Genomic DNA, 8,766 nt, shown 5'->3' on the forward strand with positions numbered 1-8,766 from the left:
GTCCTAAAACGGTCTCACCCGTTCACTTCTTCACATGTTAGCTGGAAGTTTGACTATTTTTAATCGTTTATGGATTATTTAATCATAACTTGGCTGTCTGAGATTAATCAAACCTGGGTTTGGAAAAAAAAAAAAACTTTTAAAATCTGTTCATGTAAATTCAGAGGGAAGGTTTCTTTTAAAAGGTTTAAATAATCTTCAATTAGCTATATTTTAACTTTTTATTGTTAAAACTATGCAAAAATCTCTTTTACTGTTTGATGGAAACACTTCTCTTCTGCACGTTCAGCAGACATAAGGACTCCTGTGACCCCCGAAAACCCCCTGGTCTGTGAGAGTCCTCCAGCCCTGAACCAAGTCCCTGATCTGTCCTTAAAGCTGGAAACAGGAGCCCGGCTAAAGCTCGCTGCTTTTTGGATGAAGGTCTCGGCTGGAGACATGGATCCTCTTCAGACAGACATGAAGCTGGGGGGCTAGGGGGAAGATGGGGGACACTCCTCTGCCGCTACCGGACACGGTTGACAGGATCAGGAGTGAAACGGCTCCGCAGAGAGCAGCGCCGCTCTTTAATGTCTCGGCTTCATTTGCTTGGTATCACTGGAGCTTTTGCTGAAATGGAAAGAGCCGCTGCTTCCCATAAGGCCGTGTCCCACTTCTGAAGTGCATATTAAACATGTGGCAGTTAGAACTCGCAAAAAGGAGACTTCTAAGACAAACGGTTGTGACGGTGGGGATTCACGCTTCAACCGCCTTCTGCTGCAGATCTTATAAAGGAACTAAAGTCTGATGACCGGCAGACAGGATTTAAGCTGAGAGCTTCTAATGAGTGCACTGATCTGCGTGGAGCGTGAAGACGTGTGTGAAAGCTGCTGTGGACCAGGAAATGTCTTCAATTATTCCAAAATGGCTCAGTGATGATCTTAAAGAAGAAGCTGCTGATGCTCATCAATCTTTGAAGGAAACAACATGATGGGATCCGCACCGAGCTGGAAGATGTGGATCCTTCCTGAAGGACGCCTCACAAAGTGAGAAAATACCAAAACACAGGAAATATGGACGTAAAATCATTGCAATCATTCCCTGTTGTGCTTTTTTGCTCTGCAGATGTGTTATCAACGTCAGCCAGAAGGAAATCCCATCCTGTTTAATGAGCCTGACCTCACTGTAAATGAACGCCGTACCTCTGTGCACAGCACCGGGTGTTGCACCCAAACAGGGTTGTAAAAATGCTGTTTTCACTCCTTCAGACCGGCAGAGGACTGTCATCTGCAGGGCAGAGGCAAAGGAATCGCCATGTTTTCTCAAGTTTTCCATCTGCTCTTTAAGGGGACAGAAAACGTTTCTTTAGATGCGATTTCCTCTGTTTGAAGCCGTTACATGATTACGACGAGGGGCTCAGTGACAGCATCAAAACGCTTCACAAACCTTTGATGTGCAAACAGGACAGAAATAAAACTAAAATATGACAGAAGATTGATGAGCGCTTCAAGAAGCATCCAGACCAGGGATCTGCAACCTTTAATGCAGAAGGAGCCTTTTGGTCCAGTTTCTTACTGAGTGGAAAATCACATTTGTGTTTTTGAGACCATAAAGCAATTCATTTATGTACCTTTTTTATTTATGCACACACATATACTGTAATTAAATAATTTACTTCATAAAATAGCAATTTTAACTTGAAATTTTTTTGCCAACAAAACACCCAAGTTCCCTTCAAAATAAAATACACCTTGTGTCACAAAGAATCCTCATGGTGCAGCAGATTTACTTGAATTAAAAGACACAAGAATGCCAAATCAAACATGGCATTTTCCCTTTGACTATTGAATATAAACACGACAGCAATGGTGCAAAATCCAGTTTTAAAATGATTCTATATGTGCTTTAAGCTTATTCTAATAATAAACCACTCTTACCTTTATTCTCAGTTATCTGAACTGTTAAAAATCTAAATATAAATGACAAGACTTAGCTGACCAAATGAATGAACTACAAAACCTTTATTTATTGATTTTTTTTTCTTTCTCCATAGCCAAAGAGCCACAATAGAGCTGTGAAAGAGCCGCCTGTGGCTTCAGAACCTCCTGATCCAGATGACAGGAACAGACTCAGAGCTGAGCTCCTGCAGCCTCATCTGCTGCTGCTGCTGTGGTAAGAAGCAGGAAAAGTAAGATGTGCAGATGTTTAAAGCAGCGCCTGGTCCAGAGAGATCAGGGACCAAAGAAGACGAGACGATGACGGGGTCAAGACTCATAAGGTCACGTGGTTTGATGTCCTGCCGTCCCCGTCAGTCTTCCAGGTCTCCTTTGGGACACTCCTGCCGTCTCTTTAGATTCCCCTTGTGCTCGTCTTCAAGGCATGGGTGAGACACCTCTGCATGCTGCCTGAATGCATTCTTAGTGAAAGCAGTCGCTGCCTGAGGCGTCTCTGGAAAAGAGGATCCTTTTTCAGCTTCATAGCAGTTTGTGACTTCAAAAATACTCCAAGGCATCGTGTTTGACTTGTAAGGTGGAAGCTTTACTACGTTTTAAATCCTGAAATCCTTCCGCTCAGGTGGATCTTTTAACTTTTTCCACATGTTAGTTCTCTGGCTGCAGCTCTAAACTGGTGTTTGTGGCTGCAGGAAGATCTACCAAAGAAAACTGTTCTTTCATCGTGGATCCTGAAACAAAACTCTGCCACCCTGCTGTTCTTTAGGCTGAGGAGTTAGTATGAAGTCGGCGACCATCAGCTCTTCTGCTCATCCTCCTTTCCTCTGTTCTTACGTCTAAGACATTCAGGATCTTCTTTGGAAAAAGTGAAGCTTTGTTTTCTGTCAGTGGTTGAGTTTGGAGACAAATGTTTCCCTCAGACAAACTTTTGTTCGCAGAAAAGATGGAACGTTGTTAAACATCTTCTGGTCTCATGAATCCTCAGGTTTGTAAGCGTTGATCATCTGTGTGAAGGTTTTCTGTTGTGTGAGAATGTCTCTCTCTCTGGAAACACATCAGGATGACCTCTTAAATTAGCCTATTTCATTCCATTTTCGGTCCTTTTTTTAGATCTTCTAATCTCCTTCCTGTCTCTACGTTTTTTTAAATAAACTGAAGAGTCTTTTGTTGTCTGATGGACTTGAGAATTTGTTAAAGGATTTTACAGGAAGATGGTGATGCAGATGTGACCAAATCAAAGCTCTAAAGAGCATCTAATGGGTCTTTGTGGTCCTGCTTTCGTCAGATTGTTGATCTTTGCTTTTTGGAGATGATTGGATTCGTTCCTGTTCTTCACGGTGGAGTTTTTCTGCTTTTGTGCTTTTGTGTGGCTCCATCATCTGCAGCCTTATCAATGTATTTTTTATTTCTCTGCTGTCTGATGACCTCAACAAGTTTCAGACAGAGGTGTGGTTTATATGGTAAATGGTGCTTTTCTACCTTTACGGTCACATTCACACACTGCTGCTGAACACCAGCGCCAACCTTCCACCAGGCAAGGTGGGGTTCAGTGTCTTCCCCAAGGACACTTCAACATGTGGGCGGACAAGGCGGGAATTGAACCTGCAATCTTCCGATCAGATGTTCACCGTCATAATGCTGTACAAGTTTCTCTTTTTTTTTTTACTAATCTCTTCTTTGGATTTTAGTTTATTCACTCAGTCTTCGATCATAGACCTGTAACACTGTAACACCTGTAACATAACCTGAAATAATGATTTTTCGCCAAAGTTTTGCTGAAATTCTTTTGAAATCACAGAAATCATCAGGTTTTTTAATTTGTTCAGCAGCTTTAATGTCTTTAAAATGAAGGCAATTGTAAAGTGAACATACAATCAAATAGGACCGTAACCCTTGTGCTGTCCTAGGCACTTTATCATTGGGAGTTGGGTCATCTAGACCCACTAGACAGTGCTCTGAACCTTTTTTCTTCAATGATTTGTGATCTTCACTGGTGTCCGTGGATTACATGAAATCTTTCCACCTTTATCCACCTTTGTCATGGTAGGGAGAACACCTCAATGGAAGGGGGGGGGGGGGGTCATCTATGATAGCACAAGGGTTAAATGCATAGAATTCAATGGAAAAATACTAAACTGTTTCAGTTTATTTCAAACACAAATGAAAAATCAACACAGTGATTTAAAAAAACATAAAACAATACAGTGTGCTTGAAAAGGAGTGGGTTGAAGAGAAATCTTGTCTGCTCCCACCCCTTTTTACAAAACCTGACGATGTGCATATTTAATACAGATGGGTACATTCACGACACAATTCTGCATGGCAACTGTGCAAAAGTGACATTTTTTGTTTAATTGATTGTTTCTGGCCTTACACAGTACTATTAGGGACTTCTTGTAGGTTTTTTTGAATACATGTAAACTTCTTTTTTTTTTTTTTTAAACCATCATCCGATCCATTCCATAAATCCAAACCACATTTATTCCTAGGAGAATCAGATTTATGTGTCATAACTGTTGTTAAGTTTGTGTTAAACCAACAGTTTCAAAGCTAAAAACCTTTTGGAAACCTTAACATTCCTGTCTGGCTCAGAGGGTTTCTGTCAAACCATTTCCCAGCATGCTCAGCGGCACCAAAAGTCACCAAACACGAGCTTGTACCTCTGTTGGGTATTAAAAAATGAACGATGTATGATGAAATTATGCAATGATTAACTAAAAAAGAAGAGAAAAAATGTTCTTTTGGTAAGTAAGTAAGTAATCTTTATTTATATAGCACTTCTCACAGAGAACGACTCACAAAGTGCTTCACAAAGTAAAAACAATATAAAATCAGTAGCGATACCCAATAAAACGCACACAGGCATAGAAATAAACAAACAGGCAAAAGTGAACACAAGTAAAAGTCAGCTAAAAGTTTTCCTAAATAAAAAGGTCTTAACTTGAGCTTTAAAACACTCGACTGAGTCAATCTGGCGCAGAGACAGGGGGAGGTCGTTCCAAAGTCGGGGAGCGACTGCCTGAAAGGCGAGGTCTCCTCTTGTTTTAAAATGAGTTTTTGGAACACATAAAAGATTTTTTTCAGTGGACCTCAAAGAACGTGCAGGAGTGTAGGGAGTTAAAAGGTCAGAAATATAGATCGGGGTTTGTCCGTGCAGGGATCTAAAAACTAAAATCAGAATATTAAAATCTATTCTAAATTTAACAGGAAGCCAATGTAGAGATAAAAGCAGAGGGGTGGCATGAGTGCGCTTATTGGTTCCAGTTAAAAGCCTTGCAGCAGAGTTCTGGACCAATTGGAGACGTTTAAAAGACTTTTTGTTCAAACAAGTAAAAAGAGAATTACAATAGTCTAAACGAGAGGAAATAAAAGCATGGATGATCAGCTCAAGGTCAGATCTGGTCAACATTGGCTTCAGTTTAGCCACATTCCTCAGGTGGTAAAAACAGTTTTTGACCAAGCGCTTCGAATGCGAGTCTAGAGACACAGCTTTGTCAAACCAGACACCAAGATTCCTGAGACTGGGCTGGACAGAAGAGCTCATTGAACCAAGGTGTCTTTTGATGGAGGGAATTTTGTCATCAGGAGCAAAAATTATTGTCTCTGTCTTGTTTGGGTTCAGGAGTAAATGGTTGTCATTTAACCAAACTCTAATGCTGGCCAAGCAGTCTAGGAGATTTGAAAGATTTGTGTAATTATTTTTACCAAAGGAGCAATCAAGTTGAATGTCATCAGCGTAAAGATGATAAGAAATATTTGAAAATTTGCTGATGAGTCTCCCAAGGGGAATCATGTAGAGAGTGAATAGAATGGGTCCCAATACAGAACCTTGGGGAACGCCACAAGACAGGATTTTTGCTTCTGATGAAAGAGAGTCAACACAGACCTTATAAGATCTACCACTGAAATAGGAGACAAACCAGCTTAGGACAGAACCAGATAAACCGTAGTCGTTGTGAAGACGTTCGAGCATGATGACATGGTTGACAGTATCAAATGCAGATTTTAGGTCTAAAAGAACGAGAACGGTGAATTGACCAGAATCTGCCGCCATGAGCACATCATTAGAAACTTTTAAAAGAGCTGTTTCAGTTGAGTGGTTCTTTTTAAAGCCAGATTGGAAAACGTCACAAATATTGTTTTCTTCTAAGAATGACCTTAGTTGCTCTGCTACAACCTTTTCTTATTCAGTTATAAAATAGGAAAAATTCCAAAGAATTGATCATTTATTGTCACATGTGGAACCATACGAAGCCCATTGAGATGACTGTTGTTGTGAATTTGGGCTATACAAATAAAATTGAATTGAATTGAACATGTTTTCCTGTGTGGAAAATAGCAGCTGCACTGAATGTTTTATTTGTTCAAGTCAAAGGAGAAAACATGTTTTTCTCTCTTTAGTTTCAGGAGCTGCTGACTGACGGACGCTCAGGCCTCAATGTGGCGATGCATGGAGGCCGCCCCCCACCTAAAAACCCCAAACCTAACGGAGAATCAATCACTTTAGGTTTCAGGGATTTTTCCCTTGACGGATGGCAGCAGACCTGTCCACTTCCTCCCACCTGCAGAACGCTGACCTGGCATCTTCAGAAGCTATGCGGCGTGAGAGACGAGATGAAGAAAAAGTGAAAGGTTCAACCCGCCGTCTTTGGCAGCGTCTCTCAAACAGTTTTGGCTCGCTGCTGTTGGTTTGGCTCAGTCACACGGGCTGGCAGTCTGTGGCAAAAACCGCTCTGATGGAGAGAAGAGCTAAAAACTCCGAAAATGATGCATGTGCCTGCAGGTCTGATGATTTTCTTTGTTGCAGCTCTCTCAGCTGACACAGCTGTTTGTCACGTCTGCTCTTAGTGCAAAACTTTCCAGTAATTGCAAGCATTAGTGATGAATAATGTCAGTTTTAATTACAATTTCAAGATTGCTTAAAGGGCTGAGCAATAAAACTGAAAGAAAAAAAAATGTTCCTCTCAAACTCTGTCGTCTGTGTGAGGAACTTTGATCCACTTTCTGTCATCAATATAACACCAGATCATTTTAATATTCATCAAAAAGACTTTTTTTCTGCTTTTGCTTTGCAGCCCTAAGAATGTTTTAGTAAAAAAGTCATTTGGCCCACCAATTTGTAAATAGTTTTTGTACATAAAGTTTCTGATAATGAATGTGAGTAGAAAAAAGTAAAAAGGCAGCAGAGAATACTGTGAGCAGACTGAACTCATCAACAGACGTGTTTCTTCAGCGATAGCGAAAAACATTTCCTGCTTCGATGAATACTAATTGATTCTGTGTAAAAGAAAATTGCAGCTGACCACAGAACAAACTCATTACCAGGATGCACTGATGAATACAGCAAACGGAAACGTGCTGCTTGTGAAACAACAGAAGAGTTTTCTCCTTTTTAGCTTCACGTTTAGGACAAAGATGGAAAGTCTGTGCAGAGAAACGTAACCAAATATCACACGTTTCTATCAAAAACACTAAAACTTCTCATGATGACAGTATTTGCAATATGCAAGTTATTTTTACAAATGCAGTAAAACATGCTTGAACCTTCAGTTTTTGTCTCTGTTTTTTAGCAGAGGTAGAGCGCCAGACTTCTGACTGCAAGGCCACAGGTTCAACTCCCTCTTTGCTTGTCTAAACTCTTGGTCCCAACTGCCCGTACAGGTGGACACGGGTCAAAGGTCAAACCTGTACGAGTCATGCACAAAATATCAAGGTCACAGACCGCTCAGTGAACCTGTAGAGAGAAACTGTTCATGCACATTTTTTTCTACGTTCATGATGCAGGCGAAAGCATGTAGTGAACACTTATCGAACACGTGAAGACAGTGAGGAGACGCAGGCGTGTCAAACAGATTTAACATTCTTTCAACCCTCTAAATCAGGGGTGGGTAAACCTTTGGACTGGCGGCCCACATTTGGTTGTAAAACTGGATAGAAGTGCCGGACCAGCAGCAGATGCGTGGAGTGAGAAAGAAATAACATGGAATCTGGATGAAAACATTTGGATTAAAATTATATTTTAAAACAGAACATTTTAGAGTTTTTAGGTTAAAACTTTTGTTTTCATTTTAGAGCCAGTTGCACCAACGGAATGTATTTATCTCTGTAAAACTTGGAGAAATGCTGCATTCATGTGGTGTTTGAATGATGACGAGAATGAAAAACAACAGATCTTCAAACACCACATGGATGCTAGAGCGGAGCCCCAAACTTTTTCTGTTAGGCCACAATAACTCTTTTTCTTTAAACTTTAAACTTCTTTTGTCTTTCTTTTATTGATGAAGCCCTTTAGGGAGTTGGAAAGTGCTCTATGAATATGAAAGTTTCATTCATTCATTCATTCACGATCACGATTCAAAAAGCGTCCATTCACTCCACTTTCTCTGCCTGTAACCTCTCTGGGTAGGATTGTGTGAGTAGTAGCATTCCAACAGAACCTTTAGTCCATTTCCATCTGGTTCCAGTAGCCCACTTTTCTACAGGGTCATCTGGTCCTCCAGTCCCTGCGACGTCTGACTGTCATGTGGTTCAATGTCTCTCATGGATTATGAGGTAAGTTGTAGGGCTAAGAGTCTTAACCAAGGACCCTCACCAGATATTTAAACTCACCATTGTTATGGTAATTGCCCCATCAATAGTTCATTCCTCCCCTGGAAAAAAAGGGGTTTTGATCAAAGCTCTGTGTACCCACGTCTCACCCTGCTGTAGCACAATGACATCACTGTCTTTATGATGTCATCACCACCCACCTGATGCTAACGATGACATCACCAAAGATGTTAACTCATTTCATCAGCTTAGGCCCATGACACAATGATATTGATGATGTCATATG

This window comes from Oryzias latipes, chromosome 14 (assembly GCF_053564925.1).
Source record: "Oryzias latipes strain Hd-rR chromosome 14, Olatipes_Hd-rR_3.1".
NCBI classification, from domain to species: Eukaryota; Metazoa; Chordata; class Actinopteri; order Beloniformes; family Adrianichthyidae; genus Oryzias; species Oryzias latipes.